Below are 23,710 nucleotides of genomic sequence, written 5' to 3'. Positions count from 1 at the left end.
TTCTGAGAAAGCAAATACTTAAGGCTCCTATGGTCAGTGAACACTTTAAACTGGGTTCTGTACAGATAATGCCTCCAAAATTTTAGGGCGAACACTACAGTTGCAAGCTCCAAATCGTGAGTTGGATAATTTTGCTCATACGGGTTTAACTGCCTGGAGGCGTAAGCTATGACCCTTCCCCGCTGCATTAACACACACCCAAGCCCTTTATGCGAGGCACCAGTGTACACCACAAAATCCTCATTCCCCTCAGGCAAGGTCAGAATCGGGGCTGTGGCCAGTCTCTTCTTTAGTTCTTGAAAACTTTCCTCACAAAAATCTGACTAGACAAACTTTTCTTGTTTCCGAGTTAGGTGGGAGAGGGGAAGTGTTGTCCTTGAGAAACCTTCCACAAAACGTCTATAACAACCCTCCAATCCCAGGAAACTGCAAATTTTTGACACATTTGTTGGTCTTCCCCACTTAAGTACAACCTCGATTTTACAAGGGTCAACTGCAACCCCGTCCTTGGAAACAATATGCCTGAGGAAAGCCACGCTTGGGAGCCAAAATTCACTCTTACTAAACTTGGCATACAGCTTTTCGGACTTTTGGTCTGAAGGACCATCCTTAGATATTGTTCATGCTCGTTCATACTCTTCGAATACACCAGAATGTCATCGACAAAAACCACCACGAAATCATCTAGGAAGGGATAAAAACTCGGTTCATTAAATCTATAAAGACAGCTGGGGCGTTGGTTAACCCAAACGACATCACCAGAAATTCATAGTGACCATACCGGGTTCTGAATGCGGTTTTGGAAACTTCCTCTTTCTTAACCCACAGTTCATGATAGCCCGACCGGAGGTCAATCTTGGAAAATACTTGGGCCCCTTGAAGTTAATCAAACAAATCATCGATTCTGGGCAAGGGGTACTTGTTCTTTACCGTGACCTGATTCAGTTGTCTATAATCAATACATAGCCTCTCAAAGACCCATCTTTCTTCTTTACAAACAGAAGTGGTGTGTCCCACGGTGATACACTAGGTCGGATGAACCCTTTATCCAATAGTTCCTGTAATTGCTCCTTCAGTTCTTTTAATTCACCTGGGGCCATTCTGTAAGGAGCTTTAGAAATGGGAGCAGTACCAGGGGCTACTTCTATTTCAAATTCTACCTCCCTTACTGAGGGCAAAGAAGTTAACTCTTCAGGAAAAACTTCTAGATATTCTCTCACCACCGGTATCTCCTCTAACTTAGATTGGGCATCCCTATTTTCCACCACATAAGCCAGATACCCAACATATCCTTTGGCCAACAGGCGGGAAACCCGAACGGCCGAGATAAGGAGTAGAGGGGAAACATTCTTAATGCCCATAAGTTCAATACAAGCTGATTTGTGCGTCTAAAAGTTACAGTTTTATCATGACATTTTATCGTAGCATGATGTGTAGACAACCAGTCCATGCCCAAAATAATGTCAAAATCATGAATGTCTAAGAATATCAAGTCTATAGGTGGAACATGCTCCTCAAGCAGAACCCCACAATGTTTAAATATAATATCAATCTCTAAAGATTCCCTCATGGGTGTGCATACAACCAAAGTCCAATCAAGCTGCTCAGATTTAACATTCATGTGGCATGCAAAATGTGGTGCGACAAAAGAGTGGGAAGATCCAGGATCAATTAAAATTCTTGCTTCAATTCCACAAACAGAAAGCGTAGCTTGAATAACGAAGGTCGACGCCTTAGCCTCTTGTTCTGTCAACTCGAAAACCCGACCTTGAGTCCTTGGTCGGTTCTCTGGTCCTCTCACCGGGCAGCCCTTCACTAAATGGCCCTACTTGCCGCATCGAAAGCATGCCCTGGTCTTCCTGAAGCACTCGACTGCAGTATGGTTGCTCAAACCACAGTGAGGGCAAGCCGGGTGCCGATTTTCCCTTATGTCACCTTGGAAGGTCCTCTGAATCTTTACACCGACCGGATTATTCCTGCCCTTAAACTCTCTCCGTGGAGGTGGTTAAGCCTTCCTCTTAAAACTCCCTGATGGCACGGCCCCCACTCTCCCTTCTTTTCTCAATCAAAACTCTTCACAATCTCTCTCTATCTTCAAGGCAAGATCCACCAATGGGGAGAAGGTCTTGAGGTTAGCCGAAATTATCCTCCTCCTTATATCAGGCCGAAGGCCCCTCTCAAATTTGCTGGCTTTTCGCACCTCTGTGTCAATAATGTGCGGCGTGAACCTCGAAAGCTCAACAAACTTTGTTGTGTATTGTTCCACGGACATCTTTCCTTGTTGCGGCTCTATAAACTCTACCTCCTTTCTTTCTCTCACCGAGTCAAGAAAATACTTTTCATAAAATGCTTCCAGGAAGTTCCCCCAAGTTGTTACATTTCCTGACCTCTCCCGAGACTGCTTTATTGAGCCCCACCAGTGCTCAGCTTCTCCTTCTAGCATAAAAAATGGCCAGTCTCACTTTCTGCTCATCTGTACAGTGTAGGACTCCAAAAATCTTCTCTACCTGTCTTCTCCACCTCTCCGCTTTCTCTACTCCCCCATGCCCCACGAAAGTCAGAGGTGCTAGCCTCTTAAATCTCTCTATCAACCCACTATCACTTTGGTCGGGGGCAGGGGTAGACAGGGCTGGCATCGATTCTCTCATTATCCGGGTCATGGCCTCTAGAGTTCTGAAGAATTCACCGAAGGCCTCGGTGTTCTCGTTCTTGGAACTCGCATTGTTGGCACGAGTCCTCATCATCTTCACTAACAGTTATGGTAAGTCCCCATTTCAAATGGGGACTTTCCATAATCGTGAAACTCTTGAGAGGAGCATTTCAATGGAGTAACAGTACCCATTTGACTCTAATACCATAATAACAGTACAAATATCGACACCTCAATTATTATAATAACAGTAGGCACAATTATTACTCAAGCATAACAATTATTATAATAATACCATAATAATTATTACTCAAATACCATAACAGTAGGCACATGTCTTCTCATTTATAATAATACCACAATTATTATAATAATTGTGAGCCAAGTTATATTACCCATTTGACATTTGATTTTGACCATATATCCTACACAGCTAGGTGCCACAGTTAGGTAAGACATTTGATTGTGAACTTTGTAGTCTACACCAACGCCTCTCATAAACGACTCGGGGTGTACTTATGCAGAGGGGGAAAATCATTGCTTATGCCTCCAGACAATTAAAGCCGTATGAACAAAATTATCCAACCCATGATTTCGAGCTTGCGGCTGTAGTGTTCGCTTTAAAAATCTAGAGTCACTACCTCTATGGGGCCCAGTTTAAGATGTTTACAGATCATAAGAGCCTCAACTATCTATTTTCTCAGAAGGAGTTGAACATGAGGCAAAAAAGATGGATGAATCTATTAAATGACTACGACTGTACCATTGATTACCACCCAAGTAAGACTAATATAGTAGCTGACGCTTTAAGCCCATACTATCAGTGGCACATCTGATGGTCCGAGAGATGGAAATGTTAAAAGATGTGGTAAAATAGCACCCAACTTTATCCTAGGGTGATGGAATAGGAATGACCGCTGGCATATGGGTAGAACCCCAACTCTTCCAACAAATCCGCATGGTACAAAAGAAGGATCCTCAACTCACAAAAATTTCGAAAGAGATAAAACTAGGAAAAAAAGATGATTTCTCCATGAATAGTGATGGCTTGTTAAGATTCAGGGATCAAGTCTGCATTCCGAAGGATGAGGATATAAAGAGAACTATTTTAGAGGAAGATCATCGCTCCCCCGGGAGTACTAAGATATATCAGGACCTGAAACGAACTTTCTGGTGGAACGACATGAAAAGAGAAATAGCCCTTTTTGTTTTTAAGTGCTTGACATGACAACAGGTGAAAGCTAAGCACCAGAGACCTGCCGGATTACTACACCCCTTACCCATGCCGGAACGGAAATGGGAACATTTCACCATGGATTTTGTCTCGGGCTTACCTAGAACGAACACCGGACACGAAAGTATTTGGGTCATTGTGGACCGATTGACCAAGGCTGCACATTTCCTATCGATCGGTACAACTTATACCTTAGATAAACTAGCCCAATTATACATCAAGGAGATAGTTAGGTTGCATGGTATACCAGTCAGTATTGTGTCTGACAGGGACACTAGGTTTACCTCGAGGTTTTGGGCTAGTATACAGTCAGCCCTAGGGACAAGACTTACTTTTAATACTGCTTTTCACCCTCAAACTGATGGACAATCAAAGAGAACCATTCAGACCCTGGAAGATATTTTAAAGGCCTGTATAACTGAAGCTAAGATGACCATTTACCCCTGATAGAATTTGCATATAACAACAATTTTCAGGCCAGTATTCAGATGGCACCGTTTGAGGCACTATACGGGAAGAAATGCAGATCACCACTATGTTGGGATGAAGTCGGTAAAAGGAGACTGTTAGGGGCAGAAATTGTTCAGTTAACGTCAGAAAATATTGATTTAATTCGAGAACGGCTCAAGACAGCCCAAGGTCGCCAAAAGAGTTACGTCGATAATCGTCGACAAGACCCCAAATTCGAAGTGGGTGATCGGGTCTTCTTGAAAGTATTGCCAACTAAGGCCATTATGAGATTGGTAAGAAGGGAAAGCTGAGCTCGCGATTTATTGGACCCTTTGAAATTTTAGAGGGAATTGGAGTTGTGGCATATCAACTGGCCCTACCACCTAGGTTGGCTAACATTTATGATGTTTTTCTTGTAAAATTGTTGAGAAAATATCAACCTGACCCATCCCATGTCATGAAATATAAACCAATCCCAATAAGAGAAGATTTGACTTATGACAAGCAACCGATTGAAATACTAAACAAGAGGGTGCAAGTATTGCTCAACAAAGAAATCCCTCTCGCCCGTGTGTTATGGCAATATCATTCAAGAGAAGAATCAACATGGGAACGAGAAGATGAGATCCGAGATAAATACCCCCATCTATTTGACTAACTGACGATTTTGAAACAAAATCCTTTTTAAGGGGGGAATGATGTAAGGACCAAGATTTCCCGGTCATGAAGACACGCAGTAGTAGGAGTCTGATAGAGAAGGAGACGAGCGACAGTGAGGGGAGAGAGGGCTTACCACTGCACGTGAAAGAAGAAGAAGAAGAGAGAGACTCAACGTCGCACTTGTTACCGTCGCGCGTGAAAGAAGAAGAAGGGAGAGACAGTGTCACGAGTTACCGCCGCGTGTGAAAGAAGAGAGAGACTCAGCGCTGCGAGTGTTACCGCCGCACGTGAAAGAAGAAGAAGAGAGAGACTCAGAACCGCGAGTGTTACCGCCGCATGACAAGAAGGAGAAAAGAGAAAGGGTCTGCGTCGCGAGTGTACCGTCGCGCATGACAAGAAGAGGAGAGGAGTTACCGCCATGAGTGTAAAATGAAGAAGACTCTGAAGGAGTGAACACGCGCGGCAATAAGAAGAAGAAAAAATGGACTGCCACCGTGCATGTCACCGTCGTGCGTGTTAACGTCGTGCGTGACATCGCCATGCATGATTCGAGATTGCCACCCACCAAGTGCATGCTGCCACACACACCACTTGTCCAGTTGCATGTGTAGCATCTTCCACTTGCCAACTTTTGAGCTACCATCTTCCACTTGGGGAGTACTTAAGCCCCTCTCCCCTTTCCTCACGCCATTCACTCTTACTCCCTCTCTGCCTTGAGCCAACCCTTCAGCCCCTTTACCCACTATTACTCCATTAGAACTCACTGAAGAAGCATGAGGGGACTGTGCGAAAAGGATTCTTGGAGGCACCAATACACATCAAGTAAGTGGATTTAGAATCTACGTATCACAAATTTTACTCAAGCATGAAATGTAATTTGATAGAATGGAAGAACATGAGTGTGATTGTGCAAGAATGAGCCTGCAGATTCAGAACTGTAGTGCTAGAATTCATGATTGATTGAGTAATAAAGATAACTCTGCTGGTTGTGAAAAATTGTGTAAAAACCCTCCCGTGAGTCTAGTTTAAGATGGAATAGGTTTTGTATGAATATCTATTTTGGCTTGAAAGATATTATTCATTCTTTGATACATGTCAAAACTTGGGAATGGAATTTCCAAGACTGGATGCTTTTGTATTGAACCTTTCAGTGACATAATAAAGTCCAAATGGGCTCAAATTAGTTTTGAGTGAATGATATGTTGTCCACTTTAACTTTGTTTTTTACATCATCTTGAAATTCCCCATGCATTCGAATTTATGCTTCAAAATGTGTGGGTATGTCACTGTTAAAAGGTTGCAGAAAATTTCTGGACTGTCACTCTTTTTGTATCAAATTTTTGACCTATCAAATGGCATCCAAATACTTTCAAATCACAGCCATTTGAAAGATATTTGTGTCCACTATAATGTCTATATTTAAACCTTGCTTAAATTCTTTACAAATGATGAGCTATGCTTCAAATTGTGCAAGCATGTCACTGTTGGCAGTTTTCACTGGAACTCGTAGCTGCTGCCTCTATTGCCATGAATTTTGACTAACTAAATGGTGTCTAATTTCTCCCAAACCACTGCCATTTGAAAGATCTCTGTGTATGCTTAAAGTTGCATGTTGAAATCATCTTGAAATACCCTCTAGATTGAAAGTTATGCCTCTAATAAGAGCGGTACATCACTGTTATCAACGACAAGAATTTCTAGAACTGGGCTTGTTTTTATACTGAATTGTTTAGAGACCAAACTACGCCCAAATGTGTCCAAATCACTTTTAAATGAACAATGAGTGAGTCTATTTCGAAATTGATTTTGGAACCATGCCAAAATTCTCCATGGTTTGATAATGGTGCCCTCTTTCTATGAGGATACCATGGATGTGAATATAGAGAATGTTAGAATTGTAATATCCTTTTATTGAACTAATTACTGATCAAATCAAGCGATGAATGTTGTAAGTGCTATGTGACCATGTTCATGTGATAAGTGTAAGTGCCATGTGATGAAGTATCATGTGATAAGTGTAAGTGCCATGTGACCATTTTCATGTGATACGCGTTACATGTTAAGTGCCATAGTGTTATGTGACCCGTGTTATGTGACCTGTGTTATATGATCAATGCTATGTGATAAACGTCATAATGAAATGTGATAAGTATTACATAACCAGTGCCATGTAACAAGTGATAAGTGCCAAGTGATACGTGATCTATCAACATGCTTTAAGCATGACCATATTGTGCTTCGATAATGATAAAGTGATATAAGTGACACTACGCACAGGTTATCCGTGGTAGTGTGATGTGATCTGATACGAAAGTGATTGCCGACAATGTTTCCTAACTCTCTATGATAGGAAGGGAGTTAGGATGAGTGTGTAATGGGAGGGTCACACCCCCCGAACAATTTATGGGATGTGGAAAGAAAACAATGAACCGTGTCTTGGAAGGCAAAAGCCCCAAAGCGCGCTGGAGACTGTGAGCGAGTATGAGGCCATTATTGAATGGGTCACTCATTGTCATTGCCCTCCCTCCTAAGTAATGGTAGGAGTCCTAAACAATGAGATTGGCTTGGCCTGATGAATAGAGCTTCTACTTCGGGAGTAGGTGGACTAAAGAGTGAGTGGTTAATGCTTAAATTGTGAATGTGAATGATAATGCCCATGTTGACTGAATGATAGTTATAATAGTTATGATATTTGATATGACACCTATGATAGATGTATTGATAAGACTGCTGATTTAAATGTTGTACTGTGATTGCTTATAATTGAAAGAATTATTCCTGATACCTGAATAAATACAATTATGATGCTTAGCATCTAGATCTTCTTACTAGGCTTCATAGCTCATTCCATAAATTTCAATCCTTGTAGATTGATAGTGGCAGGTCTCGAGCTAGGAGCAGTAAGGTTCGTGGTCGAGGGTTGAAGCCACGCCTTTGTTGTGAAGTCTCTACCATTGTACGTATGTTTGGCTGCCGGTCATAGCTTGTGGTTGTTGTTTTAGAATCGTATGTAATATTGGGCCATAGATGCCCCAAACTCTTGTTGTAACATTTTGGAAAGACATTATGTACAGTGTAATTAAGTTATGAATAAAATTCCCCTGTTTTAATGTTTAATGCGTTTTAGAATGATTGTTTTAATTCTTCTTCGTGGAGTGCTTTGATTACAGATTTCATAAGGCGTTGAGTTCACTTCGACCTAAGTGACATTCGCCACCTTGGGATCACGATCCCGCATGCGCCTTCCAACGAGTACGGTAAGTCCACTCTTGAGCTTTTCTGATACCACCTTTATGAGAGCTTTACATCAATGTACTGGCTCTAATACCATAACTGTTACCATAATTGTGAAACTCAGTTACCATGATTGAAACACTCCTCTCAAGAGTTTCACAATCAAATGTCATAAAGAGACGTACACAGTTGTACTGGCTTACCTAATTGGCTCTGATACCATAACTATCACGACCCCGCCCCTGATCCCTTTCGTGCCACGCCGGAGGGCAACAGAGTGTGGGGTCACGACCGGAGGTCTCGAACGCCGCTCAAGTGGGAGTGGCTCAACGCATATAAAAGGTGGAATCAAGAGCAAACCACAAAAGAAATAAAATGCTGAGTCATTTTCATATACAACCATCCTCCAAATTTTCATTTCACATAGTTCAAGGCACTAATGGCCCACAAATTACAAGATCAACCACACATCTCAGTGTCGCTGCCACCAGACACCTACTATGGAAAGCTTCTTAGAATCCCTTTAAGCCACGCTCCACGCTTTACCCGTCCAATGCACCGATCAGCTGCCCTCTTTCTCAGATCAGAGACTAACACCCCACATCAATGGAAATGAAAGGAATGAGCTCAAAGCCCAGTAAGTAGATCCACACCATTGCATCCTGACCTATAATTGATAATAGCAGTAGGCAAGTATTCAACATTCACACAGGCATCACTAAGTTATCTCTATCCATGCCTTTCAGTATTTTACCAGTACAAGAATGGATACGTTTCAGTTGTCGAAATATCATACAGTGCATAAATCATCAGTCATTTCACCTTTAGCAGAACGGAAACACCAACATATCACAAATGCACACAAGAGTTGCCTACTCCCGAATTAGAAATTCTATTGATTAGGCCAAGCCAATTCTGTAGCTTGGAACCTCTACCCTCGATCAGGAGGGAGGACAATGACAAGTGGGTGATCCACTTCGTACAGTCCTCACACACACTCCCCAACGCGCTTTGAGGTATTTGATAGACAATGGCTTTGCAAAACACGACCCTCTCCTTATGCCCTTCTGGCGAGAGGGCGTTACACTACCATTGGGTGTGTCCTAATTCGTAGTGGGGGGGCGCAACCCTCCCTATTACTTAGTTTCACCTCCCAACCCTAGTCCTATCATTGGGGTCGAGGTATAGTCAGTAATTGCTGGCACAATAGTATCCAACTACCAATGGGTGCCCCATTGCGTAGTGGTCAGTGCCACAGTATATCGCAGCATAGCAGTATCACAGTATTTGACAGTATAACAGTACCCACTACAAATGGATGTCCCATTGCGTAGTGATCAGTATCACAGTATAACAATATCACAGTGTTTCACAGTATAACAGTACCAAGAGGGGTTCAGTTCCAAACTTGCTACAATTTCTCACAGTGGCATACTGTCATAAACCAGGACGTAACTTTCAATCTATTCAAAATTCGGGAATGGCAAAACACGCATATCTTTCAAATGGGGGTGGTTTGAAAGCGTTTGGAGCCCGTTTGACCAATCAAAAGATCAATACAGTGGAAGTATAGTATCTGAAGTCTGCTATACATTTGTGACAGTGATATGTCCTACTTACCAAGGGCATAACTTTCAATCCCTAAGGCATTTCAAAATAGTTTCAAAACCAAAGTTCAAGTGAAAACATGTATCTTTCCAACAAGAACAGTTTGAAAGCATTTGGACTCCATTTGGCCATTCAAAAGTTCGTGACAACAGAAGTGATAGTTTTGGAATTTGGTGAAATCTGCTAGCAGTGACATGCTCTCACAATTTAAAGCATAACTTTCAATCTAGGAGGAATTTCGAAATATTTTCAACATACAACTTTAAGCACATGCAGAGATCTTTCAAATGGCAGTGGTTTGAGAGCAATTGGACTTCATTTGGTTAGTCAAAACTCATGTCAACAGAGGTGACAGTTAAATTTCAGAGAAAACTGTTAACAGTGACATGCTTGCACAATTAGAAGCATAACCCCTCATTTATAAAGAGTCTTAACAAGGTTTAAACAAGCACATCAAAGTAGACACCTATATCTTTCTAATAGTAGTAATTTGAAGTCATTTGAACCTCATTTGGCTATTCAAAAGCTTGTTACAACAACATGCACATTCCTGGAAATTCACAGTGTGCACATGGCATGCCTCAAAGAATGCTAAATAACTATCAATTCACAGTAGATAACATCATAAAATCTTTTTCATTTTAATTTAGACATATATACACATTTTTCTACATATTTTTATGAGCAATAGAGTCATTTGCAACATCAAAACCCATCATGCAACAGAGGCATCAGTTCTGTGAAACAATGCATAAACCACAACTACACAATCACTTTCGTTCACCCCTTTCATGCTTGTACTATTTTAGTTTCATGCCTCACAAGTTTAGATGCAATGGTGGATTAATCCACTTACCTAGTGTGCAATTGTGCCTCCAAAACTCCCTTTTCACAGTCCCCTTCAAGCTTCTTACAATGGTTCTTCAATGGAGTAACAGTGAGCTCTAAGTGTTGGGCTCTAGAGAGAGAGAGAGTGTGAAAACTCTTGAGAGGAGTGTTTGAAGGGGTATTTATAAGCAAGAAAGGGGAGAGGAGGCAGCATGCACAAGCCAAGTAGCAACAAGGGTTACAAGTGTTGTGTATGTGGTGTCCGAGCGGCTGTTAAAGGCCCACAAGTGGCTTACATGGGCCACATGGCATACACTCACAGCAGCAGCTACACAGACGGCAAAAACACGAATGGCAACTACACAGACGGCAGTAACAAATGGCAACTACACAGACGGCAATAACACAAATGGCAGCTACACCGATGGCAATAACACAAATGGCAGCTACACAGACGACAATAACACAAATGGCAGCTACACAGACGGTGATAACGCTAATGGCAGCTATACAGAACACAAATGGCAGCTACACAAATGGCAGCTACACAGACGGCAATATAACTTCTCTTCTCCTCTTCCATTGGCTTTTTACTGCTGCGCAAGCTTTCTATTCAGGAAAAGTTTAGGTCCTTACATCATTCCCCCAATAAAAAGGATTTTGTCCTCAAAATCGTCAGTTAATCAAATAGATGGGGGTATTTATCCTCGATCTCATCTTCTCGTTCCCATGTTGACTCTTCTCTTAAATGATACTATCATAGTACACGGACGAGAGGGGTTTCTTTGTTGCGCAAAACCTGCACCCTCTTGTCCAATATCTCAATCAGTTGCTCAACATAAGTCAAATCTTCTTTGATTGAGATTGGTTCATACCTCAAAACATGAAACGGGTCAGGCTGATATTGTCTCAACAGTGATACATGAAAAACATCATGAATGTTAACCAACTCGGGTGGTAGGGCCAATCGGTATGCCACACTTCCAACTCTTCCAAGAATTTCGAAGGGTCCAATATAATCGTGAGATAGACGACTCGACTGCAAACACTTCAGCACACGAGTCCATAAGAATAGTAATGAATAGTAAAAACACTATTCCATTAAAAATACTATTCATAGATTTTTTATGAGTCTCCTGATCAAACACTATAGCTAACAGTAACCGGTTGACGAGTCATCCAACTGCCTTCATCCAACTGCCTTCACTATAGCTAGAACGTGGCTTCATCAAAATTGACTGAAATTGACTTACTTTTCCTGGGGTTTCTTTGTGGTTAATCTAGATGATGCAATTTTGAATCGAAGATGCAAGGAGTAATTTTCCAAAAATGGTGCCTAGGGTTATCTATGATACTTATGATGCTCATAGACCCCGTACTGGAAAACGATGTGATTTAATGGTACTCTCCCTTCTTTCTTGTATTTATCTTTTGGATTGGCTTCCTTAAATCTTGTTTTGACCTAAACTTTTTATTTTTTGCTCTCTCTCTCTCCTTTTTTTCATTGTTCATTCTCTCCGATCTTTATGATTGCTCTCTCACTCCTCACACTCTCGCTCTACTTTTTATGTTATTGTGCTCCCTCTCTAGAATTGGGAAATGGAAGCAAGCATCTATTGCAAACATTTTATGATGTTAAGAACAAAATTAAGTCCTAAATGGGTTTCTAAATATCAGGTTTGCAACAAGAGATATAAAAGCGAGCTCAACTCTGATATACATTTCAGGCTTAGCAGTTAGTGTTAGTTGTTAGCTTCTTTGATGACTGACCTTTGATCTAAGCCAATTGTTAAGTTTTAAAACAATTTAAAGAAGTTATGAAGTTAGTGATTTATTTCTGAACTTCATAAGAGTATTTATGTTTGTTGCTTGATTCAAAACAAGTAACGGATTGCAATTTCCACCATGTTTTGTATATGTTCTTTTAGGTTGTGCTAAACATAGGCGAGAGTAAGTCCCTATGAATATACTGAAGAGACTTTGCTAATCGTTTTATAATCTGAAATAATAAAAGAAAGATAAAAACAACATGCTTAGTGACTGAAATCACCTTTAAAAACAATTCCAAAACTCGGTACCCTTTACATTGGAAGAGTCCCTCTCCCTCTCCCTCCTTCTCTGTCAAGCCATTTGGGTCCTTAGAAGTTCGTCAATAAGCCCCAGACACAGACAACATGACGGGAAGAAACTCTGCCTCTACCTTCTCTCGACGACCTATTCACTCTGCAAATCGGCCCTACACCTTTAAACAACAACTTGGGTCTTCCTCAACGGAGTTCACATGAGATGGAGGAGGAGTCTATACAAATACTATCCGTAAGTTCTCCAGTTCTGCTGGTGACAAGCGCAGGAACCAAGAACCTTCTCGAACCCTCTTCTCAGACTGCGAGACAATACACAAACCTTTATCCTCGCTTTCCCTCTCAAAGCTCCCACCCTAAACCTTTTGCCCGTGTTCTTCAAAGCCAACCAAAGACCTCAGCATCTTACGCTAAGATTGTAACTTCCAACCTACCCATTCCCCTTTCATATCTATCCTCTTCCCCTCCCCTCCCCGCCCCCCCCCCCCCCCCCCCCAGCTGTGCCCACGGTAGACTGCCTTCCGAGGACCCAAACCTCCCCGTTCAAAATCCCTGACTCTGTTTCTCAGCCTTTATCTGCTAAGTTGCAAGCGGCGCTAGTAGGGGTTCTTGTCCCTCGACGCAACGACATTAGGGGTATTGAGAAATGGGCACAAATTATGTGGGGAGAACCTAATGTTACATGCAAGAACTTGTCCAACGGGGATGATCTGTTGTCCTGCCCATCCCTAAATCTGACACAGAAAGCAGTGGAAAACCAATCCAATCTTACCTTTAAAAGGGCCAAGCTTTCCCTAAAGCCTTGGTCTCCCAAGCTAGGATCCTCAGCCTCTTCCAAATTCTGGGTTACCTGCAAAAATATTCCTCTGCATCAATGGTCTCCCTTTACTTTTAGAAAACTTGCTCAAAAGTGTGACAGGCTCATTTCCATCAACTGGAAGTCCCTTGAATTTCTCCCATTGGGTTCAACGCAAGTTCTACTGGAGACTCTTAATTCTTCAGCTCTACCCTCAAAAATCTGGATCAAGGTAGGGGAATCTTGGTACCCAATCCTCGTTGGCTGGTCGTCGCCATTTTGGGACCTCCCTACTCAGAAGGGCAACAAGATGACGGAACAGTGGATGGTGGTCCACCGGAAAAATAGACGGAGGCCACCGGGAATGATCAACCCAAGATGCCCATCTCTCGCTACAAGGTCACGACACGTGTCCACTCAGTCAGGCTTCAACAATTGCCCCCCTGCCTAGAGCCCGTTCGAACCACCTTGATGATGCAGTGAGATCCAACCGTTAGATCTCACTCTCAATGAGTCTGCGACAGCCAACTACCCGTTGAAATCCCCTACTCACCCCACTCCTGGCCATCATGGTGACCCCTCCCATCTCGTGGTCTCTTCGACACTTGTCATGCTCCATTCACAGGTGTCCTCTACTGTGACCTCTGTAAAGGTTCCTAATGTCCCATCACCGACTGATTCTAACCCCTTGGCAAGTAACCTCCTACCCCTCAAGTACTCTCCCTACTCTTGTCAGACAGTCTTATCTGACTCCTCTTCCCCCTCCTTGAAAGATCTCCCTCTGGCCCTCTGATTTTGAAGTCCTCCCCTGCCTTGCCAAAGCCCCTTGGAGCTATTGTTGTCCCCTCTCTAAAGGAGACCATCCCATCGAGTGATGTCGCCCCCAACTGCACCCCTCCCTCGTTTATCCACAGTGAGCCTTCCCCACTGTCCCCACCCTTTCAGAGCTTCAGGTATCCCTTTCTCCTTCTAAGGAGGCAAAGCAGAGAACTTCCCCAGGAAAGAAGAACCTCTTTTTAGCGACAAAGGCTACAGATGAAGGTAGAGGTGACCCAACAGCTAACCTCTCTTCTATTGCTCTGAACCTTCCCCTCCATGAACCCCTTCTTGACCTGTTCGTCTACTCCTTGTCTACCCCCCGCCTATCCCCCTTGCCCCCTCCTGCATCCCTGAAAATGGAATGGTCCCAGTATCCAATTGGAGTCATGATGATCCTCACCTATTGCCCTTCGCTGCTAAACCTGGAGGCAATAGCTGCTTATCGGTCCCATTACCTTCCTTTTCACCCTGAATAGTCCCCTATATGCAAGGTTAGCTCCTCCCTTATTTCTTTCTGCCGCATTCATGGCCACCCCCTTATCCCTCGTACAGCCTTCCTCATCATTGAGAAGCATCTTCCACAGTTCCACCTAGCACTTAACCCCTCCTACATCGTGGGCCACATTATTGAATCAAGGGCTTTCTCTTCTAGTGCTCCTCTTCCCCTTGTCTTTCCCCCACCTTGTTTTGACCCTTCACCACTTCGTCAACCTTCCCCTACTACACCTCCCCCTACCCCTTATGAACCTTTATGTTTCATGACTGATAGCTTAACCAAACCTCTGTATCAAGGACCACCTAACCTCTCCAACCCCCAACCTGCTTTGTACACTATTCCCCGCCTCTCCTGCCTCTACTCCTTTACGAAGGCTCCTGCCCCTGCTTCAACGCACCACCGAAACCTAAGGATCTGCAGCAACCGACGACTGGGAAGAGGAATTGGCCAGGCAAGACAGCATCGATGACATCAGCTTTGAGCAATCCAAAGAAAAGGTCAAGTTTTTCTTCAAAGTTATGGGTTTTAAATTCTCAGATTCTCACCACCAGCTGCTCCTCTCTTTGGATTCTACCTCGGGGGATAATGGACAGAGGAGGAAAAATGGCTATAGAGAACTGATCAACCTTTTTCCCTCCATTAACCCCGAGCATCTCTATCCCTCGGACGTGTCATCCTCTCAAGGAGAACTGACCACCTTAAGTGGAAGTTCACTGTTGTGTACAGCCCCAACAGGTCAGCTCTAAGACCAAAATTTTGGGAAGAAATTGAAGATATCGCCAACCTTCCTCACCCTCTGGTGTCTGGGGGGTGATTTCAATATCACCAGATGGCCTTTTGAAGGAAACTCCTCTTCCCAAGTCACCACATCCATGTATGAATTCTCCGACCTCATTTCCAAACTCGAATTAATTGGAATCCCACTTCTAGGGAATCAATTCACTTGGTCGGACCATGAAGCCCAACCCACTCTATCTAAATTGGATGGATTCTTACTCTCCCCGTTTTGGGATGAAAACTTTCCAAGGTCTCATGCCTTTACTCTCCCTAAACCCATTTCAGATCATTGCCCCATACTTACTCAATACCCAATCTGGACCTAGAGGACCCAAACCCTTTCGTTTCGAACTGGCTTGGACCTTAGAAAAAGAGCTGACAACACTCATTGATTCTTGGTGGCAAGCTTTCTCAAATCAAGTCTCTGGCAGAGCTGGTTTCAAGCTTCAGAAAAAGTTGCAAAGTTGCAGCTCCTCAAAAAATCTATTATTTCATGGAAATCCTCCTTGCAAGGAAACTTCTCAGTGTCAAAAAGATCTCAGCTAGAGATTATCCAGAACCTAGATAAGATTGAGGAATCCAAAGATTTGTCCCATGACGAAGCCAACCTCAGACAAAAAACCAAAATAGAATACCTCACCACTCTCAAAAAGGAAGAACTATTTTGGTATCAAAGGTCTAGAGTCACTTGGCTAAAGTCAGGGGACCTAAATACCTAGTACTTCCATAGAATAGCAAGTAATAGGCGCCGAACTAATCTAATCCAAACCATCGAAGTTGGAGAGGTGTTGTTTGATTCGGAAAGTGAGATTGAAGGGACCATTTTATCTCACTTCAGTAACCTTTACTCTAACCCTAACCTACCCAGACCCTCTATGGAAGACATTGAGTTCAAAACCCTTCCTGCAGAGAAAGCTGCGTGGATTGAGCCCCCCTTCTCTGATGAAGAAATTAAGAAGGCGATCAAGGACCTGGCCCTTGACAAGGCTGCTAGACGTCATGGATTTCATGTGGCTCTATTCAAAACCTATTGGACCACGTTTAAGGAAGATTTTAAGCTTTTCTGCGAGGAATTCTATGAGAAAGGCATTCTTAATAAAGCCATCAATGCCACCTTCCTTGTTATGGTACCCAAAATTGAAGGAGCAGAGAACATTAAGGACTTTAGACCTATTAGCCTCCTTAATTCTTCCTACAAAATCCTCTCAAAAGTCCTTGCCTCCAGATTAAAATAGGTCCTAAATCTAGTTATCTCCCCATCCAAGTCAGCTTTTATTAACAACAGACAGATCCTAGATGGAGTCCTGGTAGCCCATGAATGTACCCACTCATGCCATAAAAGAAAAAAACCAGGCCTTATCTTCAAGATCGATTGGGAAAAAGCTTACAATCACATTGATTGGTCAATCCTTGATCAAACCTTACACAGCATGGGTTTTAGAGAGAGATGGAGAAAGTGGATGAAAGGGTGCTACTCTAGACCCTTTTTCTCGGTCCTCATCAATGGTTCCCCTAAGGGATTCTTCCCTGAATCAAGGGGCCTTAGACAAGGAGACCCATTATCCCCCTTCCTATTCACCATAATGGGAGAAGGTTTCAGTCAATCCATTTTCAGATTATACCAGGCTAGATTACTATCTGGTTTCAAAGCAAGTAGGGTAGGCCCAATAGTGTCTCACTTGCAATACGCAGGTGACACGCTAGTTTTCCTTGAGGCTAATGAGAGGGAGATCCTTAACCTTAAAATTTTCCTAGCTTGCTTTGAAATAGCTACTGGTTTTAAGGTCAATATGGCTAAGTCAAAAATGATTGGAGTTGGCCTAAATGCATCCCAAACAAGAAGCTTTATCTTGGGGTGGGAATGCGCAGTAGAAGACCTCCCCACTACTTACCTGCGACTCCCACTAGGCCTTGGTAGACCCAAAAAACAGATGTGGGCCCAAGTGGTTGATAGAATAGATAGAAGGCTAACTGGGTGGAAAGGGCGTTACCTGTCTTTGCCAGGCAGACGCACACTTATCAAAGCCTCTTTAGCAAATACACCGATCTTCTTCATGTTGCTATATCAGATTCCAGTTACTATAGCTACGAGGATCGAACAACTTATGAGAAACTTTTTGTGGTCTAGTTCGGCAGAGACCAAGAAAATACACCTTTTAACCTGGAATAAGATTTGCACCCACAAAACGAAGGGAGGTTTGGGGATTAGAGACTTAAGGGAACAAAACTTGGCACTGCTGGGAAAATGGTGGTGGAGGCTAGCTTATCACGAGAACCAATTATGGGCTCAGGTGATAAAAAGCAAATAGAACCTCCCTTCTTCAAAGTGGCTGCCAGAGATATGGAAATCAGCGTCAAGTATATGGAAATCCTTAAGATCCATCCTCCCAAGCTTTAGAGAGCACATTAGATTCCATGCAAGAGGAGGAAGTAAAGTGAGGTTCTGGGAGGACAAGTGGCTAGCCTCCTTAACACTCAAAGACAGATTCCCCTCACTTTACATACTTTCTAATTACAAAGAATCCACAATAGAGGAGTCATGGCCAACTCAGGCAGCAGAAGGACTTGGAGTCGTCTTTAAAAGGCTGCTATCTGAGAACGAACTTATTGCCTTCTCTTCTCTAAGCTTGGAATTGCATAGAGTCTTCCTAGCTCAGTCAGGGAAAGCCTCAATGATATGGACTCCTTCCCCATCAGGAAGATTCTCTGTTAAATCTTTTTATAAGGTTCTAGTAGAGGGGAATGACAATTCTGACATCTCAAGCAAAGCATGAGACTCTATAGCTCCACCAAGGGCCCAATTCTTCCAATGGCTTGCAACTCTAGGAAAACCCCTAACCATTGATAATCTCCAGAAAAGAGGCTTTCAAATACCTAACAAATGTGTAATGTGCTTAGAAGAGGAAGAAAATGTTATTACACTACAAGTTTGCCTTTTCTGTATGGAGAAAACTCATCCAGTTGTTTAGTTTGACGTGGGTGATTCCACCTTCCATTCCGCCTTTGATAGCCCAATCTTTCGAGGACAAATGGAGAAAATCAGGTAAAATTCTGTAGAAAGCATCCTTAGCGGCTACCCTATGGCACCCATGGAAGGAAAGAAACTCTAGAACTTTTCAAAGGGAAAAGAATTCCACCCTCACTCTCTTCCATAAAATAACAGACTCTGTTATTTTTTAGGCAACCCACCATAAATTGTTAACGGGAATCTCAGCATCTTCCTTTCTACAAGAATGGAGTAATCTTCTATTCCTCAACCATCATAAAAGTGAAATCAATCTAAGATGGACCCCTCCCCTAGAAGGTCGGATTAAACTCAATTTTGATGGGTGCTCTTTAGGTAACCCTGGTCCTGCAGGCATTGGAGGAGTGTTTAGAAACTTTGAAGTCCTTTTGTTCTCGGAGTTCATAGGAATAAAAGACTCACAAACAGCAGAAGCTTTGGCCCTTCTAACTGGAATCAAACATTTTAACCTTACGTGGGGTAGAATCCTGCTCTTAGAAGGAGACACCAATAATATCATAACCTAGGGATCTGAGAAAAGCGACCCACCTTGGTATTTGAGTCACATTCCACTTATGCAGGGACCTAGATGTCACGTGGCAGCATACCCAAAGGACTGCAAACACAACCGCAGACGCACTCGCTAAAGGAGCAGCACACCAATCTTCTTCACAGAATGCTTAGTTTAGATAGACTATGTACAAGGGCAACTATAGGCCCTTCATCCTTTTGACTGCTTTTGTATATGGGCAGTTCTATAAGCCCCACCATGTAAACTACTTTAATGTAGAGTTCAACTTGTGACTGGATTGCTCTTGGTCCTCCCCTTAGAGACCACGATACAGGTTGGGCTAAGCTTAGAGGCCAACTGTATCAAACTTTATGTACTATGTACTGTGTTTCGCTTTTATAATTTTAAGTTAACAGTCATCAAAAAAAAAACTTTGTACCCTTCTTTAGAGTTAGTGGGCATTTTATTCATCATAGAACATGTCTAAAGGATCGGTTTCTTCAAAAAAGGTAGATTAGGCCAGGATAGGTGTTTAAAAAACATAATATGCCAATTTAAGAACCCCTAAGCAGTTCCATTATTGGATACTTGTATATGCTTAGTGCATGGTGTCGAAACAATATAATACTAATATAGAGAAAAGACACTTCTAGATAACTTTTAGTATAAAAAGACATGAATATAAACATCTAAATAAAAACCAAACATCTATGTATTCATCATTTCATGTAAGTTGAATCAGCCGACCCAATTACTTGGAAAAGGGCTTTGACAATGATGATTTCATGTAAGGTGAATAGATATATGTTGAATAGGAAACTTGTATCGGCATTCATGTCTTGGATTTTGGAAAATGCCAAGTCAAATCACTTGCCCTGAGGTTTCAATTGACTTTTGCAGGTAATCATCTCGGTTCTCGACCTATTGAGTGGATTAATTTACAATAGGAAGACAACCTTGATACCCACAGGAGACCATGTGTAGATTATAGGCAATTCTTGAGCATAAAAGATGGAAAGAAATATTCTTGGGCTTAAGAAAAGGATGAATTTCTCCAAATATATTAAATACATTTCAAAATTAACATGCACACCCATATCTTTTATTTGTGACCATCTGAAATGCTGAGATTTCACAAATCTTCTATATTTTCTTGTTTCTCCAAATTCTGCGGCCCCCAACTTGACAATTAAAATCATATTGATATGAATCCTATTCTCTTCAGCTTTCATTTCAGCTCAACCATAGGTACTTTGTTTCGATGTACTAACACAAACACAAATAATTGAGAGCACCAATGGTTGTACCAAGAGGCCCATTTTTCCCCCTCAAAGGGATAGTTCTTAGATAAGAGCGTCAAGTTGGGGCCTTTATGACCATCAATTTATGTAGAAACAGAAACAAATCGTACAAAGTCAATAAAAGCATGGAATTTCACCGTCAATAAAAATGCAACCAGAAAATAGTAACAAGAGTAAAAGCCTCCTAAGATCAAATGTCAGTAATTTTTTGGTTCCATCTAGCAAGCTCATTGTGATATCTCAAGCTTGGCTTTTTGAACAATAACAGATAACTTCTGATAAAAGATAATCATATCAGACCACAAAGCTTGTATAATCCCATCTGTAAAACTGTTACTCTCTTATTCTTTTTTTGTAGTTCATCCATATAACTGGTACTTACATAGCCATATGAGAGAATTACATTCTATCCCCACCAAACAAATAGAAATAGTTCCCCTACGGTAGTCATGCAGACCCCAAATAACTCAATTATGAATCAAAAGTGCAGATATCGATAAAAATTAACTATGGAAAAACTATTGACCCCTGAACCACATCTTTGGAAACCCATATATGATACATCTGAAACAGAAATTAATTGATTCAACAAAAATATAAGCTATAATCGTGTTTGTTTCTAATGGACAATTTTCATGTCGCTCCAACTCCTTACCTCAAAACCCTAAAAAATATTTCAGAAAAATCAAATCACGCTCAAAATAGTCGGATCCAAACAAAATGTAGAGCGTGCACGGAATAACCAAAAAAACCCTACCCCAGTAAAGTTCCAAAAATGGCAGATCCAAGATAGGGTTGGTTTTCTTGGAGATACACAGTAAAAAAATCTAAAGATTTTATTGCGATATTACTGTAAAACAGCTAGACATCTAAAACAAGTGAAACTTACCTGGTTGCAGAGCAAGTGGGGAGCTCCAACGGTAAAGGGCTGAGGGCGTCTGGGTTGGTTTTAGGCATCGAGATTAAGCCTTCTCTCTTCGCGCAGGTGCCACGAAGAGAGAGAGTAAAGTTAGAGAGAAAGAGTAAACTTAGAGAGAGAGTAAATTCATAAGGATTTGAAAGAAAGAGAGGAGGTTTTATCGTGTTGACATCCAACGGTCACCTGTGCTCACATCCAACGATCATTTGTTCAAGATGGAGCGACGACACGTATACACATAAGTAGCTTCATGCTCCCGAGGGAGCATATTGTCCATTTACTCCGTCGGGCAAAACTCATTATTGGAGTATTTTTAGGACTTATAATTTTGGTGATATAACCATTTCAAACGATATATTATATTCAGTTGGAAAAAACTTTTTAAATTGCATTCTCTATAGGGTCAAAAAAAATAATGCCACACAATTAAATAGAAACGGTCTAAATTTTTTGACGGGTGCCATTTGAGCGTTTGAAAACTTAAAATACATTTTCTTTTTATTTTTTTATTTTTTTTAATAAGATCATCTAGTGATTTTTAGTGGTTCTCAAAATTTCAGGTCAAACAAAATCTAAGTTAGTCTTTTACCCGAGGGAGTAAAAATTCATAATATATTGCCTCATGAGCAGTGAAAAGCCTATTTTTGCCCTCTCTCACACCTCGGAGAATAGCCAGAGAAGTAATAAAAGAGAGAAAATGATTGTCATAGATAGAGAAATTGGCTGTATTATAGAGTGAGGGCAATTGTTTAGGCACTCTTGATGGGACTAAGAAAAACAAAAAAAACAAAAGAAAGAGGAAAGATCAATTTCTCTATATTGTCTCTATATATTAATATAAATTTAGTTTGGTCTAAACCATATTATACAATGTATATAGCCATGTTAGGGTTTTTTTTTTTTGGGTAAGTTAGTGGGATTGAGGCAGAAAGAGAAAGTGAGAGGTTGGTTGAAAAAGAGATTGGGAATAAAGAGAAAAGGAGAGGTTGTTGGCCGAGAGAGAGAGAGAGATCAGGGCTTGATAGAGAGCTAGGGGCAGAGAGAAAGAGAGAGGTTGGGGGTAGAAAGAGTGGGAGAGGGGATGAGGGGAAGATAGAGATAAGGATGTGAAAATGAGTTGGGGCAGAGAGAGAACTATGAAAAGAGAGTGAGAGAGAGAGATGAAGGTGTGAGAGAAACATTGGGTACAGAGAGATTAGGGCTAAGGGTGACAACGGGTCTGGTGCAATCCGACCCGGACCTAAACCCAGACCTGAATAGTAGTTGATATAGGAGAAAATTTCAAAAAAAAAAAACTTAATATTATAATTTTTTATTTTTAATTTGGGATAGAAAGAGATAAGTTAAGAGAGCCTAGTTGGATGCGTGATTTGTTTTGGGAATGATTATTTTTTTAGTTTAAGGAATAACATATAGATAAGGTAAAGATCTTTTGGTTTAGGAAATAATAAGTAGTAGTTATCTTTTACTTTAATATGGAAGTTAGAAAGAGAAAGAGATAAAGTATGGATGGTACGTGAGAGAGAAAAAGTGAGAGAGAAAATGGGGAGATGAAGAGAGAGATAATAGGGAGGGGAGGAAAAAATGTGGAAGAGAGAGAGACAGAGAGAGATTTTGGTGGGTTTAATTTATTGTGGGTTTTTTTGTTTTATTTATTTTGAAGTCTATCTAAAAGGAAGAGGTGCCTCATTGTGAACAGATTAGAGTGTTCATCTTGTGATAAGATCTATTTTGGTTAGTTTCCCTAGATTCCCTTGCAAATTTTATTTTTGAGATGGATTCCCTTGCAGACCTTGATAGATGTATATTCATGTTCTCTCAACGATTTTCTTTATTTTATTTTTATTGTTCCAATTTTATTTTCTCCCTACATCAGTCCTAAGATACATGCCCTAAGATGGAGAGCCCTGCAATCCGTAAATCTAATTATGAAAGATGTTCGAAGAGAAATCCTTGACATGAATCAGCGGTGGCAACGATTGGATCAAAGATTTAAGAGACTCAAAAAAGATCTAGTCCAATGCATTAACAAACTTGTAAAACAAGCTCTACAAAATTTCTTTTATAGATTACAGTAGGAACAACACAAAAAAGAATATGAAGAGGTAGGTCACAATACAAAAGGCAATGCCAATGTGCATGAAATTCCGAGTATCAATTGTAAAAAAACATAAGAAATTTTAAAAAGCAATTATGAATAAGAAGATATGTGTGATGCAGTATTCAAAATCCAACCAAGTAATTCTGAAGGAGAAATCAAGATTGAGCCCGAAAGTATTATGTTCTACTTCGAGATAAGCATAAGCATTTGTCACAACCGTGCCCCCTGACCCCTACCGGAG

At 41.4% G+C, this 23,710-nt stretch overlaps 1 long non-coding RNA gene across 4 annotated transcripts in view; it reads right to left on the bottom strand.

Moving 5' to 3' along the window:
- LOC148779880 (uncharacterized) overlaps positions 1-21,496 on the bottom strand; it is a 42,047-nt gene extending 20,551 nt beyond the window's left edge. Inside the window, exon 1 of one of the 4 annotated variants that reach the window (XR_016044135.1) lies at positions 21,339-21,496. This is a non-coding gene — a long non-coding RNA (uncharacterized LOC148779880). The remainder of the gene's footprint in view (positions 1-21,338) is intronic. The other 3 variants (XR_016044136.1, XR_016044137.1, XR_016044138.1) reach the window with 3 other exon arrangements.
- Positions 21,497-23,710: the final 2,214 nt, after the last annotated feature.

This window comes from Amborella trichopoda, chromosome 11, assembly GCF_054954075.1.
Source record: "Amborella trichopoda isolate Santa Cruz 75 chromosome 11, AtrichopodaSantaCruz75HAP2 v2.0, whole genome shotgun sequence".
NCBI lineage: Eukaryota > Viridiplantae > Streptophyta > Magnoliopsida > Amborellales > Amborellaceae > Amborella > Amborella trichopoda.
This window is presented reverse-complemented; position numbering and strand designations above follow the sequence as displayed.